At 47.8% G+C, this 18,563-nt stretch overlaps 1 long non-coding RNA gene across 1 annotated transcript; it reads right to left on the bottom strand.

The window, feature by feature from the left end:
- Positions 1 to 629: 629 nt before the first annotated feature.
- Positions 630 to 17,811, bottom strand: LOC121860892. The gene is made up of 3 exons (XR_006087941.1): positions 17,799 to 17,811; positions 13,507 to 13,509; positions 630 to 1,859 (listed from the first exon to the last, which is right to left on the bottom strand). It is a non-coding gene; the product is annotated as an uncharacterized LOC121860892 (long non-coding RNA).
- Positions 17,812 to 18,563: the final 752 nt, after the last annotated feature.

Here is an 18,563-nt window from a genome sequence, read left to right as displayed (position 1 = left end):
GAGGGAGATGGTACCTTGTGGAATACCTTGTGTTGAGGGGGATACCTTGTGTTGAGGGTGTTGGGGAGACGGTACTGTGTTGGGAGACGGTACCTTGTGTTGAGGGAGATAGTACCTTGTGTTGAGGGAGACATGGTACCTTGTGTTGAGTACCTTGTTGAGGAGATGGTACCTTGTGTTAAGGGGAGACGACCTTGTCTTGAGGGGTACCTTGTGTTGAGGGAGTACGTTGTGTTGAGGAGATGGTACCTTGTGTTGGGGAGACAGTACCTTGTGTTTGGGAGACAGTACAGTTAGACAGTAGACCCTTGTGTTGCTACCTTGTGTTGAGGGAGACGTGTTGAGGAGACACCTTGTGTTGATGAGGGGAGACGGTACCTTGTTGAGGGACAGAGGGACTATACCTTGTGTTGAGGAGACGTACCTTGTGTTGAGAGACGGTACCTTGTGTTGAGGGAGGAGGGTACCTTGTGTTGAGGGAGACGGTACCTTGTGTTGAGGGAGACGGTACCTTGTGTTGAGGGAGACGGTACCTTTTGTTGAAGGAGACGGTACCTTGTGTTGAGGGAGACGGTAACCTTGTGTTGAGGGAGACGGTACCTTGTGTTGAGGGAGAGAAAGACACTCGGAACTCTTAACATTTATTATCAACAACAATATGTAGAGAACAGGTGAAGATGGCGGGACAGTGACCATCAGACACTGCTCTATTAGAGTGTGACCACCCTTTGAGGACGACAGTCTAACCATCATCCTACAGGTGTGTAAATCATCATCCTACAGGTGTGTAAATCATCTTCCTACAGGTGTGTAAATCATCTTCCTACAGGTGTGTAAACCATCTTCCTGCAGGTGTGTAAACAATCTTTTTAAAGGTGTGTAAACCATCATCATGCAGGTGTGTAAATCATCATCTTACATGTGTGTAAACCATCATCCTGCAGGTGTGTAAATCATCATCCTACAGGTGTGTATACCATCATCCCAAAGGTGTATAATCCATCATCCTACAGGTGTGTAAATCATCTTCCTACAGGTGTGTAAACCATCATCCTACAGGTGTGTAAACAATCTTTTTAAAGGTGTGTAAACCATCATCATGCAGGTGTGTAAACCATCATCCTACAGGTGTGTAAACCATCATCCTACAGGTGTGTAAACCATCATCCTAAAAGAGTTTTAAACCATGGATGATATCAAGACATCGTCCTCAAAGGGTTAAATCATCATACTTCAGGTGTTTAAGCCATTCACCTGTTAACACATCTTCCTCAAAGGGTTAAAGCTCTGGACACAGTAGTTAACACACCTGACTTACGAGTGAACATCTTGTACACTCAATTATTGTACAGTACATCATGGAACATCTGTCGACGCACTCTACCAAGCCAGTGAGTGTGTGAAGGCTGAGTGAGTCGAGGTGAACAGCAGTTTCATTATATTTTTTGCTGCATATGATGTTTTTGTTTTATTTGTAGGAAAAGCAATATTTTATGTAGATTACTTTACATATAGTTGAGATACCGATCTTAACCCATGATATTAGTAATGTATTTATTTATTTATTTATTTATTTATTTATTTATTATTTATTTATAGACAATGGAAGGCATATCTTTGCTCGAGTAGTTATGACGTCACTTATAGTGCCACCATGGACACTATACAGGTGATGTTTGTACACTACACCACCATCCTCCCAACACCACCGTCCTCCCCCGTCATCTTTCTTCACTGTTTCTGTTAGATATGATGGCAGTTTGTGTGTGTTGTTGTTGTTCTCCTGCTTCAGCAGTGGTGGTGGTGGGTCATGACGCGTGGGTGGAGACCATATCACAGGTGTGGGCGCGTGGCAACACCTGTATCAAACCAAAGTTAATTAGTATATTTTAATTCCACGATACATAATATAATAATAATAAATGAAGGTATAATTTGACTTGGTTTTGTGAGCTACAGTGAGAGGAGAGGGAAGTGAACACGTGGTTGAAGGGGTGAACATGAGGTACACGGTACTCGGAAAAAATGGCACAGGAAAAAATTGCACAATTTTCATACAAGCAAAAATTGGCACAACAAATTTCACTTCGAGTTCATGAACCACAAACTTGCTCGTTAGCTCGTTAGCTCGAGACCAATTCACTGAGCCGGCAATGATAATTATTGAAGCCTCTACATACTCGAAAGCTTACAAAACTGTCAAATATATTCCTAAAGTAGTTGTCATTGCAAGTCTTTGAATAACTACAGAATGATTAGAACTAGTAAAAGCCTATGGGCTCATGTTATTGTGACTCTGGAAGATAAATGGATTGTCGATCTCAGTAATGGAATTTGGAATGGGTTGAAGGATTAAATGCCGGCAGAGAGTTATCATATTCCGATTTCAATAGTATGGGTCAGCCTAGTGTGGATGAATACTCAAAAGAAAGAAAAGGAAAACTCCTGACACAATAAAAAGAATAATTTCCCCCAAAAGGCTTTTAATCACTACTTGGGTATGAACCCCTTGGTATATTCGTTCTCGTGTGGCATGTCATCCTTACTGAATTGTTGTTAAGACTATCGCTAAGAATCTCAGAAGAAGATCCATGGTAAATTGGTGGAATTATTCTACAAGGCCGGTCGCAAGTATTATAGTTCTCACAGATCCTGTTAGAGGTCAGGGTCTTATATCAACTAGGTGGTATGAGTGGTATCCAAGCGATGATGACATTAGTTAACTTCTCTGGTGTACAAAGTTCTTAATAAGAGATGACCAGCAATCATGTTACCTGCCAGGCGAACAGCTAGACTTCCGGGTCGAGTAATACGAGGTATAGACACGTGGTTGAGGGATGCAATCACGAGGTAGACACGGTTAGAGACACGTGGTTGAGGGATGCAATCACGAGGTAGACACAGGTAGAGACACGTGGTTGAGGGATGCAATCACGAGGTAGAGACGTGGTTGTGGGAGGAAGACCTTACAGTGGGTAAAGTGTACAAACTGATTTAAGTGGGATTACCCAGATTTAGTTTACACTGATACAATTCTTACGGTTCCGTGCAGTGTATCGCGAAGCTTTTCTGACTCACACTAACACAGCCTGACTCTCACACTAACACAGCCTGACTCTCACACTAACACAACCTGACTCTCACACTAACACAACCTGACTCTCACACTAACACAACCTGACTCTCACACTAACACAGCCTGACTCTCACACTAACACAGCCTGACTCTCACACTAACACAGCCTGACTCTCACACTAACACAGCCTGACTCTCACACTAACACAGCCTGACTCTCACACTAACACAACCTGACTCTCACACTAACACAGCCTGACTCTCACACTAACACAGCCAGACTCTCACACTAACACAGCCTGACTCTCACACTAACACAACCTCACTCTCACACTAACACAACCACACTCTCACACTAACACAACCTCACTCTCACACTAACACAACCTCACTCTCACACTAACACAACCTCACTCTCACACTAACACAACCCTCACTCTAACCACACTCTCACTCACACTAACACAACCTCACTCTACACACTCACTCACTCACAACCTCACTTCACACAACACAACCTCACACTCCCTCAAGTGGTGGCCACCATCCCAACACACACACTCTCCACCATCACCAACACACACACTCTCAAGTGTGGTGGCCGCCATCACCAACACACACACTCTCCCCAAGTGTGGTGCTCACGCCATCACCAACACACACACTCTCCGCGTGGTGGCCACTCATCACCAACACACACACTCTCCCTCAAGTGTGGTGGCCACCATCACCAACACACACACTCTCCCTCAAGTGTGGTGGCCACCATCACCAACACACACACACATTCTCCCTCAAGTGTGGGGGCCACCATCACCAACACACACACTCTCCCTCAAGTGTGGTGGCCGCCATCACCAACACACACACACTCTCCCTCAAGTGTGGGGGCCGCCATCACCAATACACACACACTCTCCCTCAAGTGTGGTGGCCACCATCACCAACACACACACTCTCCCTCAAGCGTGGTGGCCACCATCACCAACACACACACTCTCCCTCAAGCGTGGTGGCCGCCATCACCAACACACACACACTCTCCCTCAAGTGTGGTGGCCACCATCACCAACACACACACACTCTCCCTCAAGTGTGGTGGCCACCATCACCAACACACAATCCCTGGCTCACAGCTCTCCAGTAATCCTAGGATGCCGCACGTGCCTGCGGCTCCGGTAATCCTAGGATGCCGCACTTGCCTGCGGCTTCAGTAATCGTAGGATGCCGCACTTGTCTTGCGGCTCAAGATGCTCACGTGAAGTATGAGTGAACAAAGTCTTGACAATACAGAACACACAGGTTGGTGCCCATTACTGGACATGTTTGTGTCACGGGTCGGTGCTGGTCGACGCCCGCCACTGCTCGTAAAGTGCGTCCCATAGGCGTGACGGTCCGTTTAGGGCAGTTTACATACAACACACTGTATACTAAGTATTCGGCACGCAAAGTGGCAGCTTGACGGACACTGTTACTCGACCACCTTTACTTCCCCAACAGTAAATTTAGTCGCCCATTTACAGTTTAGTGCCCTTGATGCCCTGGGGTGTTCTGAGATGGAACCAGCGACAGGAGGCGAGAGTTGTTGCATAGTCTTCATGGACGAGAAATATACATCACAATTATAATCTCTCATAACCTGACCCCGAGTCCTTGTCCTTAATGATCTCTCTATCACGGTCTCCTGACTGGTCAATGTTCTGTGGTGTTATTTAACTTTAAGTAACATCAACACTGTTCCATTGGCCTTAGGTTAGGTTAGGTGAACTATTGCGAGCTTGGGGGGCGAATATCCAGGTATTCCTTCCTTTCAGGTGTCGACATATCATGTTAAAACAGGATTTATACTATAAAGTCTTCTAGGGTGTAGACAAAGTTGGTGACCAGGTTATGAATGTCACAGAGCGAGGTGCTGACCCTTGTGTGAACCCGTGGTCTTCACCTTCACCTGACCATTATACCACCTAACCTGGGTAAGGACACTATCTAGTTAGCCAGCCAATAATTATGCCATACGTCGTTTTGGGGTGTCTCTGTCTGTGCTTGTGTCTGCCTGTCTCTCTGTTTCTATCTGTGTCTGTGTCTGTCTCTATCTGTGTGTCAATGTGAGGAGGCAGAGATTGTTAGCGCGGGAAGACAAGTACCAGCAAGGGATAAAAACACAAGCACGCAAGGTCGTCCCGTAGTGCAGGGAGGCCAGTGCCGCCTCGTAGGTAGTCTCTGCCAACCCTCTATAAATACTCCGGTCCCAGTCTCTCAGGCCCAGATCGTATGCTGGTATTTGAGCTGTGACTGTATTTTGAACACACTGTAACAGCGACGGCAACACACTCTAACATTAGCTGTAAACACTCTATCTACGGCTGTAAACACACTTAATCGAGGCTGCAAACACGCTGTAACACCTACGATAAACACACTCTAACTATGACGGTAAACACAGAGTAACAGTGGGTCACGGGAAGGATTGTGACGGGAGGGATACTTGAGATCCCTGGAAGAAAAATGAACAGCTTTGTACCAAGAAGGTGAGGAATGTTGAACCTCACTTCCTACTTCCGTGACATGTATCCACAACTTAACTTAACCTAACCTAACCTAACCTAACCTAACCTAACCTAACCTAACCAAGTAATAGAATCATTTGAGGTTCTGCCAGAAAGAGGGACGTATATTCAAATTGGATTCTTTCAAATCTTGTGGCCAAATAAATAAATGTTGGCAGGGTGACGGCAACTACAGCAGGGTGACGACAACTACAGCAGGGTGACGGCAACTACAGCAGGGTGACGGCAACTACATCAGGGTGGCGGCAACTACATCAGGGTGACGACAACTACAGCAGGGTGACGGCAACTACATCAGGGTGACGACAACTGGGTGACCAGGTGACGGGCAACTGGCAGCAGGGTGATGCAAACAGCAGGTGACGGCAACGCCAGCAGGTGACGCACCACAGCAGGGCACACAACTACAGGCACGACAACCAGCAGGGTGACGCAACTGGCTACAGCAGTGACCAGACAACGTTGCAGGGTGGCAACAACCACAGCACGGTGATGACAACTACAGCAGAGTGAATGTAACCAGAGGGTGACGGCAACTACAGCAGGGTGACGCAACCGCGCGGTATTATGCAACTGCGCAGGGTGACGGCAAACGGCAAGGGGCGGCGGTGAAACCGCTACACAGTGAATGCAACCGCAAATGGGTGACGGCAAACCACAGCAGGATGCGATGGTAACTGGCAGGGTGACGGCAACTGCCAGCAGCAGGGTAACTGCTGGGCACAGAATGCACCAGCCGAGTGACGGCAAAACTGGCAGCAGGGTGACGGCAATCATGGGCAGGTGACGACAACTACAGCAGGGTGATGGCAACTACAGCAGGGTGGTGGTAACTTCAGCAGAATGATGACAACTACAGCAGGGTGATGGCAACTGCAGCAGAATGATGACAACTACAGCAGGGTGATAGGCACTGCAGCAGAATGATGACAACTACAGCAGGGTGATAGAAACTACAGCAGAATGATGACAACTACAGCAGGGTGATGCTAACTACAGTAGGGTGATGGTAACTACAGCAGGGTGGTGGTAACTATAGTAGAATAATGAAAACTACAGCAGGGTAATGGTAACTACAGCAGAATGATGACAACTACAGCAGGGTGATGGCAACTGCAGCAGAATGATGACAACTACAGCAGGGTGATAGAAACTACAGCAGAATGATGACAACTACAGCATGGTGATGCTAACTACAGTAGGGTGATGGTAACTACAGCAAGGTGGTGGTAACTATAGCAGAATGATGACAACTACAGCAGGGTGATGGCAACTACAGCAGGGTGGTGGCAACCGCAGCAGAATGATGATACCAGCAGGGTGACGACAATCACAGTGTGGGTGATGCGCAACTGCAGCAGAATGATGACAATTACAGCAGGGTGATGGCAACTACAGCAGGTGATGGCAACTACAGCAGGGTGACGGGCAACTGGCAGCAGAATGATGACAATTACAGCAGGGTGCACGACAACTACAGCAGGGTGATGGCAACTGCAGCAGAATGATGACAATTACAGCAGGGTGATGGCAACTACAGCAGGGTGATGGCAACTACAGCAGGGTGGTGGTAACTACAGCACAATGATGACAACTACAGCAGGGTGATGGTAACTACATCAGAATAATGACAACTACAGCAGGGTGATGGTAACTACAGCAGAATAATGACAACTACAGCAGGGTGATGGTAACTACAGCAGAATAATAACAACTAAAGTAGGGTGGTGGTAACTACAGCAGAATAATGACAACTGCAGCAGGGTGGTGGTAACTACAACAGAATAATGACAACTACAGCAGGGTGGTGGTAACTACAACAGAATAATGACAACTACAGCAGGGTGGTGGTAACTACAGCAGAATAATGACAACTACAGCAGGGTGGTGGTAACTACAACAGAATAATGACAACTACAGCAGGGTGGTGGTAACTACAGAATAATGACATCTACAGCAGGGTGATGGTAACTACAGAATAATGACAACTACAGCAGGGTGATGGTAACTACAGCAGAATAACAACAACCAAAGTAGGTGGGTAACTACAGCAGAATAACACAACTGCAGCAGGGTGGTGGTAACTACAACAGAATAATGACAACTACAGCAGGGTGGTGGTAACTACAACAGAATAATGACAACTACAGTAGGTGGTGGTAACTACTGGAATAATGACACCACAGCAGGGTGATGGTAACTACAGCAGAATAATGACAACTACAGCAGGGTGATGGTAACTACAGCAGAATAATAACAACTACAGTAGGGTGGTGGTAACTACAGCAGAATAACAATGACAACTACACAACAGAATAATGACAACTACAGCAGGGTGGTGGTAACTACAGCAGAATAATGACAACTACAGCAGGGTGGTGGTAACTACAACAGAATAATGACAACTACAGCAGGGTGGTGGTAACTACAACAGAATAATGACAACTACAGCAGGGTGGTGGTAACTACAACAGAATAATGACAACTACAGCAGGGTGGTGGTAACTACAACAGAATAATGACAACTACAGCAGGGTTTCGGCAACTGCAGCAGGTTGGTGGATGTTACGTGTGTCCGCCATAAGTTTCTGTTCTGGGTATGAAATATGTTGGTTCGGATGGTGTGTGGTTGGCTTGAGCAGTTTCACTCATTACTCGCCCACACTGACTGAGTCATCATTTAAGTAATAAATTTGTTTATTACATTGTGTATTTATTGTATTATGTTTGTATATAGGTTAGATAAGTGGAATTAACGTCAGTAAGGTAATTTATATAACGTTTATGTTTTGGCCAATTAGGATAATTATGTTACGTCAGTGTTTGGCGGTAGAGAGGTAACGTCGGTGACCTACTGGTACACTCTAGTCAGTCCAGGCACAGCTGTCTTAAGTTAAGTAGTATACCTCTCTCTGGTGTTTTGGGAGATGGCATATGACTATTGAGATTTTATTTTGCTTGATATTGATTTTGTGTGATCTTGATGGATCTTCAGTCCTTACTCTGCCAGTTCCAAACATCTTATCTTATTATTATTGTTATTTATTTTATTTTATGTACATATTTGGTGGTGGGAGTAAGTTAATAAATGTTCATATATTATTGACTTGTTGACCTGTTAAATTGACCTTTGTTGGGAGAACTTGGGATTGATAATATAATAAATAATACTGATATATTTGAAAGACTTAAGTGATTTGTGTTTATGTAACGATCTACCCTAGGGTCGTAACAATGGTAACTACAGCAGAATGACGGCAACTACAGCAGGGTGATGGTAACTACAGCAAGGTGACGGCAACGACAACAGGGTGATGGTAACTACAGCAGAATGACGGCAACGACAACAGGGTGATGTTAAATACAGCAAGGTGACGGCAACGACAACAGGGTGATGGTAACTACAGCAGAATGACGGCAACTACAGCAGGGTGATGTTAAATACAGCAAGGTGACGGCAACGACAACAGGGTGATGGTAACTACAGCAGAATGACGGCAACGACAACAGGGTGATGGTAACTACAGCAGAATGACGGCAACTTCAGCAGGGTGATGGTAACTACAGCAGAATGACGGCAACTTCAGCAGGGTGATGTTAAATGCAGCAAGGTGACGGCAACGACAACAGGGTGATGGTAACTACAGCAGAATGACGGCAACTTCAGCAGGGTGATGGTAACTACAGCAGAATGATGGCAACGACAACAGGGTGATGGTAACTACAGCAGAATGATGGCAACGACAACAGGGTGATGGTAACTACAGTGATGGCACAGGGTGATGGTAACTACAGCAGAATGATGGCAACGACAACAGGGTGATGGTAACTACAGCAGAATGACGGCAACTTCAGCAGGGTGATGGTAACTACAGCAAGGTGACGGCAACGACAACAGGGTGATGGTAACTACAGCAGGGTGATGGTAACTACAGCAGAATGATGGCAACTTACAGCAGGGTGACGGCAACTACAACAGGGTGACGGCAACTACAACAGGGTGATGGTAACTGTGCCAAGGTTGTCACACATAGAACTAGCCGACGACTTTATAATTATGTATTTGAAGCCACTAAACGTTAGGGAAGGTCAGCACCATTAGTGACCATTATCACCAGCTGTCAGCACCACCAGCTGTCAGCGCCACCAGTGACCATTATCACTAGCTGTCAGCACCACCAGCTGTCAGCACCACCAGCTGTCAGCACCACCAGCTGTCAGCGCCACCAGTGACCATTATCACCAGCTGTCACCAGCACCACCAGCTGTCAGCGCCACCAGTGACCATTATCACCAGCTGTCACCAGCACCACCAGCTGTCAGCGCCACCAGTGACCATTATCACCAGCTGTCAGCACCACCAGCTGTCAGCGCCACCAGCCAGCACCACCAGTGACCATTATCACCAGCTGTCAGCACCACCAGCTGTCAGAAACCACCAGCTGTCGCACCACCAGCTGTCAGCACCCCAGCTGTCAGCGCCACCAGCTGTCAGCAGCACCAGCTATCATCACCACCAGTTATCATCACTACCAGCTGTCAGCACCACCAGCTGTCAGCCACCAGTGACCATTATCACCAGCTGTCAGCACCACCAGCTGTCCGCCACCGCCATTATCTCAGCGCCACCAGTGTCAAAGCTGTCAGCACCACCAGCTGCAGAAACCACCAGCTGTCAGCACCACCAGCTGTCAGCTGTCAGCACCACCAGCTGTCAGCAGCACCAGCTATCATCACCACCAGTTATCATCACCACCAGTTGTCAGGACCACCAGCTTTCAGCACCATCAGCTGTCAGCATTACCAGCTATCAGTTCCTCCAGCTGTCAGTTCCACCAGCTGTCATCACCATCAGCTATCAACACCATCAGCTGTCAGGACCACCAGCTGTCAGCACCACCAGCTGTTGGTTTCTACCAGCTGTCAGTTCCACCAGCTGTCAGTACCACCATTTCTCAGCACCATCACCTGTCAGCACCATCACCTGTCAGCACCACCTGCTGTCAGCATCGTCAGCTGTCAGCATCATCACCCGTCAGCACCTTCTGTCAACACCATCAGATGTCAGAACCATCAGCTGTCAACACCATCATCTGTAAGCACCTTCTTCTGTCAACACCATCAGCTGTCAGAACCATCATCTGTCAACACCATTAGCTGTCAGCACCATCAGCGCAACTGAAGAAGGTGCAGCAATCATTGTCGACCACCAATTGGCTGCCCCATCAGGAGGTCAACCCCAAGTGGACCAATCAGTGACGAGAAGTATAACGTGATTACCTCTAGCCCAACACCCAGCCAGGCGTGCTGTATTGTACAGTGTTACAGTGGTACAGTGGTGCTGTATGGTACAGTGCTACAGTGTTACAATGGTACAGTGGTGCTTTACGGTACAATGTTACAGTGGTACAGTGGTGCTGTGGCGTGGTTGGTACAGTGTTACAGTAGTATAGTGGTGTGGGTGGTACAATGTTACAGTGGTGCAGTGGTGGGGGTGGTACAGTGGTACAGTGGTGTGGGTGGTACAGTGTTACAGTGGTACAGAGTTCCAGTGGTACAATGTTACAGTGGTACAGTCTACAGTAGTATAGTGTTACAATGGTAACGTGGTGCTGTATGGTACAATTTTACAGTGGTACAGTGGTGCTGTATTGTGCAGTGTTACAGTGATATAATGAAGTGGGAGGTACAGTGTTACAGTGGTACAATGGTTCTGTATGGTATAGTGTTACAGTGGTACAGTGGTGGGATTGGTAAGGTGTTACATTGGTACAGTGCTATTGGTGGATCAGTGTTACAGGGGTGTGGGTGGTACAGTGTTACAGTGGTGTGGGTGGTATAGTGTTACAGTGGTACAATGGTGTGTGTGTGTGGTACAATGTTACAGTGGTACAGTGGTGTGGGTGGTTCAGTGTTACATTGGTACAGTGGTGTGGGTGGTACAGTGTTACAGTGGTACAGTGGAGTGAGTGATACAGTGGTGTGAGTGGTACAGTTTTAAATTGGTATAGTGGTGTGGGTGGTACAGTATTACAGTGGAACAGTGGTGTCAGTGATACAGTGGTGTGGGTGGTACAGTGTTAAGTAGTGCAGTGGTGTGGGTGGTACAGTGTTACAGTGGTACAGTGGTGTGAGAGGTACAATGGTACAGTGGTATGGGTGGTACACTGTTTGTGTTACAGTAGTGCTGGTGGTACAATGGTGTGGGCGGTACAGTGTTACAGTGGAACAGTGATGTGGGTGATACAGCGCTACAGTAGTACAGTGGTGAGAGTGGTAGAGTGGTACAGTGTGGGTCAGCCCACTGCGACACTGATCATCGACTTGTCAGAGCCAAGCTCCCACTTCACGTTGCCCCAAAACGATGAAGACAAGAAGCCTCCAGAAGAGGTTTTAACACTAAACATTTGGAGGATCCAGCGGTAGCATATGCTTTCAGAGAGCAGCTCGAACATCGGCTGATAAACAACCCGACAGTGCCGATTGGGATCTTCTCGACACTGCAATGACAAAAAGAATACACCAGGACTGGTTTGATGAAAATGAACAGGAAAGCAATGTACTCGTCGATGATAAACGTGCTGCTTTAACTGTCTAGCAGATCAACCCTCAGTTTCGGACCAAAGCTGCTACCTTCTGGAAGAAGAAAGCGGCAACCCAGCGCCGACTTTGCAATCTAAAGAACGACTGGTTTAAAAATAAAGCATGTGAAACACAAGAATTTGCAGATCAGTACAAGATGCGCGAATTTTTCAACTCCACAAAAACATTTTATGGGCCAATCACTCATGGCGCTGCCCCCCTCCGCTCATCCGACGGTAACTCCCTAATTAAACACAAAGAAGGCATCCTTCAGCGCTGGAGACAGCACTACCATTCACTGCTCAACCGAAACACTGAAGTGGATGTCCTGACTACCCAGCAGGTCCCTCAGCATCTAGAGCTGACCCACCTCAGCTATCCTACCATCAAAAGGATACAAAATAACAAAACTTCAGGGCCTGATGGAATCCCAGTCAAGGTGTGTACTCGTAAATCAGGAGAACCTTTGCTTAGTAGCCGTCTCCACTCTCTTTTGGAGAATATATGGGAAAAGGAGGAAATCCCCCAAGCTCTCAAATACAACTCCATCGTCAATATTTATAAGAACAAGGGAGACCGGTCAGACTGTGGCAACTACCTCGGGATCTCGTTGCTGTCCGTAACTGGCGAGATTATCGCCCGTATCCTCTTAAACAGACTTCTTCCTGAGGCGAAAAACTTCCTCCCAGAACCGCAATGTAGCTTTAGAGTTTAGACCATCACATGGCAACAATGACATAATCTTTGCTGCCCGCCAGATAAAAGAAAAGTACAGAGAACAGTTTCGTGACCTGTACAAGGCCTTCATCGACCTAACCCAAGGACTTCTTCTCAATCAACAGGGATTCCCTCTGGCGAGCCCTCAGCCATTTGGCTGCCCATCAAAATTCATTTCCATTGTGAGTCAACTCCACGGTGGCATGAACAGCAGTGTCCTGCACAATGGCACGGGGATTTAACAAGAATGCGTACCGGCACCTACTCTTTTTTTCATTTTCTTCGCTGTCTTCCTTACTAGTGCCAGAGTCAATTTAGCCAGCGGGGTAGGCATCGAGTACCGGATGAAGGGTCGTTTCAACATAAGACGACTCCAGGCAGGAACAAAGGTGTCGGCAGTTTCCATTATTCAACTTCAGTATGCAGACGACCTCACACTGAACACGACACAGATGCATATGCACACTCCGGCCTTAAGGTGAATGTACGTAAGACTCAGATTCTCTTTCAGCCTGCCCCTGGTTCAGACACACCTCCACCATCCATCCAGCTTAACGGTACTACTCTCTCTAATTTTACCCTCTTTCGGTATCTCGGCTCCCACTTGTCCAACATTGCAGACATCGATGAAGAGATTCAGCACCGGATCAGATGTGCATCTCAAGCCTTTGGCGGACTCACCAACGTAGTCTACGTTTCAACCTCCGAGTTCGCTGGGAACACAGAAGAACAATGCCAGTATTCTCGCAGACACACACTGTAGCGGCATCGAAGCTACCATTATTCACGAACAACTACTCTGGACTGGCCATGTTACCCGCATGGACGACAGTAGACTGCCAAAGCAGCTACTTTACAGTCATCTAACGAATAGTAAACGCAACGCTGGCGGGCAACTGAAAAGGTATAAGGAAAGTCTTAAGACAAACCTGAAAAAGTGTTATATCGATCCGCTCTTCTGGGAGACGATCACTCCACACCGTAACGCTTGGAGGAGCACCACACAAGGTGTCAATACTTTCCAATTAGCCTGATTGCATACCAAGGCAGACAATTGCTAACGCCGGAAAGACGCTGCCCCCCCCCCTTGTATTAGATGTAGCCCCCACATGAGCAAAATCTGTGAACGATCCTTCCATAACCCTATCAGCCTCTCTAGTCACCTCGGAGTTCACCAACGAAGGTGACATTCTTAAAAACTCATATCATTGTATCATAGCTAGATGATCGTCAAACTCGATTCCGAGTAACAGCAAAGTAGTAGTAGTACAGTGGAGTGCGTGTTACAGTGGTGTGGGTGATGCAGTGATGTGGGTTGTACAGTGTTACAGTGGTACAGTGGTATGGGTGATACAATGTTGTGGGTGGTACAGTGTTACATTGGTACAGTGGTATGGATGGCAAATTGGTGTGCTACAGTGGTATGGTTGATACAGTGATACAGTGGGGTGGATGATGCAGTGGTATGGGTGGTACAGTGGTGTGAGCGGTACAGTGGTGTTGGTGATACAGTGGCGCGGGTGGTGCACTGGTGTTGTATGGTAGAATAGTGTGGGGAGTACTGTGGTGTGGCGACCTGTGGTGTAATGGTCAGCATGCTCACCTCGCAAGCGAACGAACCCGAGTAAGGTCTCCGGTCAGGGTGAAACTATGAGTAAGTTTCTTTACGCCTTTTGCCTATGCCAACCAAGCAGTAATTGGTGACCTGGGTGTTAATAGATTTGCGGATCGTGTCCGGGGTAATGGTTAGCCAGTGCAGTTGTCGAGTTGTCCGGTCTTCATGGACTATGCCTTGACACAACGTCATGCAGCCCGTTAACTTTGGGTGTGGTTGTTGTGTTGGCGACAACTTCTACACCTTAAACAAATTCACGCCTAGGTGGCCCTTCAGACGGCCATCCTCGTCTTCGAGGAGCTTCCATTATTTATTTATTACTGAGGTGAGGTGTGTAGGGTAACATGGTGTTGCATGCAACAGTGGCGCGGGTGGTATAGTGGTGTGGGTGGTATAGTGGTGTGGGTGGTATGGTGGTGTGGATGGCATAGTGGTGTGGGTGGTATGGTGGTGTGGGTGGTATAGTGGTGTGGGTGGGATAGTGGTGTGGGTGGGATAGTGGTGTGGGTAGTATAGTGGTGTGGGTGGGATAGTGGTGTGGGTAGTATAGTGGTGTGGGTGGGATAGTGGTGTGGGTGTGGTGTGGGTGGGATAGTGGTGTGGGTGGTATAGTGGTGTGGGTGGGATAGTGGTGTGGGTGGTATAGTGGTGTGGTGGGAGTGGTGTGGGTGGTGTATGTGGGTGGGATAGTGGTGTGGGTAGTATAGTGGTATTGGTATAGTGGGTGTGGTATGTGGTGTGGGTGGTATAGTGGTGTGTGGTGTGGGTGGTATAGTGGTGTGGGTGGGATAGTGGTGTGGGTAGTATGTGGAGTGGGTGGTATAGTGGTGTGGAGTGGTGTGGGTGGGATAGTGGTATGGGTGGGATAGTGGTGTGGGGTGGGATAGTGGTGTGGGTGGTATAGTGGTGGGTGATACAGTGGTGTGGGTGATACAATGGTGTGGGAGATGCAGTGTTGCGGGTGGGTAAAGTGATGCAGTGTGGGTGATACAGTGATGAGTGGCGTGGGTGGTACAGTGTTGTGGGTGATACAGTGGTGTGGTTGATACAGTGATACAGTGGTGTGGGTGATACAGCGGTATGGGTGATACAGTGATACAGTGGTGTGGGTGACACAGTGATGTCGGAGGTACAGTGGTGTGGGTGATACAGTGATAAGGTGGCGTGGGTGGTACAGTGGTGTGAGTGATACAGTGGTGTGGGTGACACAGTGATGTCGGTGGTACAATGGTGTGGGTGACGCAGTGGCGCAGTTGATACAGTGGTGTGGGTGATACAGTGGTGTGGGTGATATAGTGGTGTGGGTGATACAGTGGTGTGCGTGGTAGAGTGGTGTGGGTGTTACAGTGGTGTGGGGGATACAGTGATACAGTGGTGTGGGTGATACAGTGGTACAGTGGTGTGGGTGATTCAGCGATACAGTGGTGTGGGTGATACAGTGGTGTGGGGGATACAGTTGTTCTAGGCCGGTTAATTGCTGATTCTGTCTAGGTTAATGAGGCCGGAACATTTATATTATATAGGGTTTTTAGTAGCGAAACCCAATTGTCTGTTATCCTTTTATTCAGGAACTATCTAGGATACAGTTCCACGTGTAGATCACCGTAACTTATCACTGTAGCTATGAGAGTTAAGAGAAGGACGGAGGCTATGCAAATAGACCTTCTCAATACGTCCGTTCGGTGTGAGGGGTTGAGTGACTCTGCTGTGAGTAGGAACCCATCGAGGGAGAACGGAATATGTACGTCGTCCTCCCTCGACGGAAGACGGAACCATCCACGATGGCTCTCTATAACGTCTTCCTCTAGTCAAGAATATCAAACTACTGCCCACTTTAGGTGGCCAGGGAGCCGGCTACTTAATGACTTAACTCAGCACAATATGACGCGGCTAACCGTGGGTACACCTTATCACGTGCACTGAACATGTCACCTCATAGCTAGTGGAAAGTTACAGGGGGTTACTCACGCCACTGTATCCCCAGTGGTGTGGGGGATACATTGGTGTCGGTGATACAGTGTTGTGGATGATACTGTGGTGCAAGTGGTACAATGATGTTGGTGATACAGTGGTGTGGGGGATACAGTGGTGTGGGTGATACAGTGGTGTGCGTGACACCGTGGTGTCAATGGTTCAGTGGTGTGGAAGATACAGTGGTATGGGCGACACAGTGATACAGTGCTGTTGGTGATACTGTGGTGTGGGTGATACAATGGTGTGGGTGATACAGTGGTGTTGGTGATACAGTGGTGTGGGTGATATAATGGTGTGGGTGATTCAGTGGTGTTGGTGATACAGTGGTGTGGGTGATACAGTGGTGTTGGTGATACAGTGGTGTGCGTGACACCGTGGTGTCGGTGGTTCAGTGGTGTGGGTGATACAGTGGTATGGGCGACACAGTGATACAGTGCTGTTGGTGATACTGTGGTGTGGGTGATACAATGGTGTGGGTGATACAGTGGTGTTGGTGATACAGAGGTGTGGGTGATACAGTGGTGTGGGTGATATAATGGTGTGGGTGATTCAGTGGTGTTGGTGATACAGTGGTGTGGGTGATACAGTGGTGTTGGTGATACAGTGGTGTGCGTGACACCGTGGTGTCGGTGGTTCAGTGGTGTGGGTGATACAGTGGTATGGGCGACACAGTGATACAGTGCTGTTGGTGATACTGTGGTGTGGGTGATACAATGGTGTGGGTGATACAGTGGTGTTGGTGATACAGAGGTGTGGGTGATACAGTGGTGTGGGTGATATAATGGTGTGGGTGATTCAGTGGTGTTGGTGATACAGTGGTGTGGGTGATACAGTGACACAGTGTTGTGGGTGATTCAATAGTGTGGGTGATACAGTGGTGTGGGTGTTACAGTGATACAGTGATGTGGGTGATACAATGGTACAGTGGTGTGGGTGGTTCAATGATACAGTCTTGTGAGTGGTACAATGGTGTGGCTGATACAGTGACACAGTGGTGTGAGTGATTCAATAGTGTGGGTGATACAGTGGTGTGGGTGGTACAGTGATACCGTGATGTGGGTGATACAGTCGTGTAGGTAATACAGCGGTATAGTGGTGTGGGTAATACAGTAATACAGTTTTGTGGATGGCACAGTGGTGTTGGTGGTACAGTGGTGTGGGTGACACAGTGGTGTGGGTAATACAGTGTTACAGTGATACAGTGTTACAAGGATACAATGGTGTGAATTATACAGTGGTGTGGATGATACAGTGGTGTGGTTGATACATTGGTGTGGTTGATACAGTGGAACTATGGTGTGGGTGGTACAGTGATACAGTGGTGTGGGTGGTACAGTGATACAGTGGTGTGATACAATGGTGTGGGTGGTACGGTGATATGGGTGATACAGTCGTGTGGGTGGTACAGTGATACAGTGGTGTGATGGTACAGTGGTGAAGGTGATACTGCGGTATAGTAGTGGGGGTAATACAGTGATAAAGTGTTATGGATGGCACAGTGGTATAGGTGATACAGTGGTGTGGGTGGTACAGTGTTACAGTGATACAGTGGTGTGGATGATACACTGGTGAGGATGATACAGTGATACAGTGGTGTGGGTGATACAGTGGAACTCTGGTGTGGGTCGTACAGTGATACAGTGGTGTGGATGGTACAGTGGTGTGGGTGGTTCAGTTTTGTGGGTGATACAGTGGTGTGGGTGATACAATCGTGTTGGGTACAGTGATACCGTGGTGTGGATGATACAGTGATACAGTGGGTGGGTAGTACGGTGGTGTGGGTGATACGAGTGGTGTGGGTGGTACTGTGGTGGGGCTGATACAGGGATACAGTGGTGTGGGTGGTACAGTGATACAGTGGTGTAGATGGTACAGTGGTGTGGGTGGTTCAGTGGTGTGGGTGATACAGTGGTGTGGGTGGTACGGTGATGTGGTGATACAGTGTTGTGGGTGGTACATTGGTGTGGGCTATACAGTGGTGTGGGTGGTACTGTGGTGTGGCTGATACAGTGGAACAGTGGTGTGTACGGTA

This window comes from Homarus americanus, unplaced genomic scaffold (genome assembly GCF_018991925.1).
Source record: "Homarus americanus isolate GMGI-L3 unplaced genomic scaffold, GMGI_Hamer_2.0 scaffold52806, whole genome shotgun sequence".
Classification (NCBI taxonomy): domain Eukaryota; kingdom Metazoa; phylum Arthropoda; class Malacostraca; order Decapoda; family Nephropidae; genus Homarus; species Homarus americanus.
Note: the sequence above shows the minus strand (reverse complement) of the source record. Positions and strands in the feature narration are given on the sequence as shown.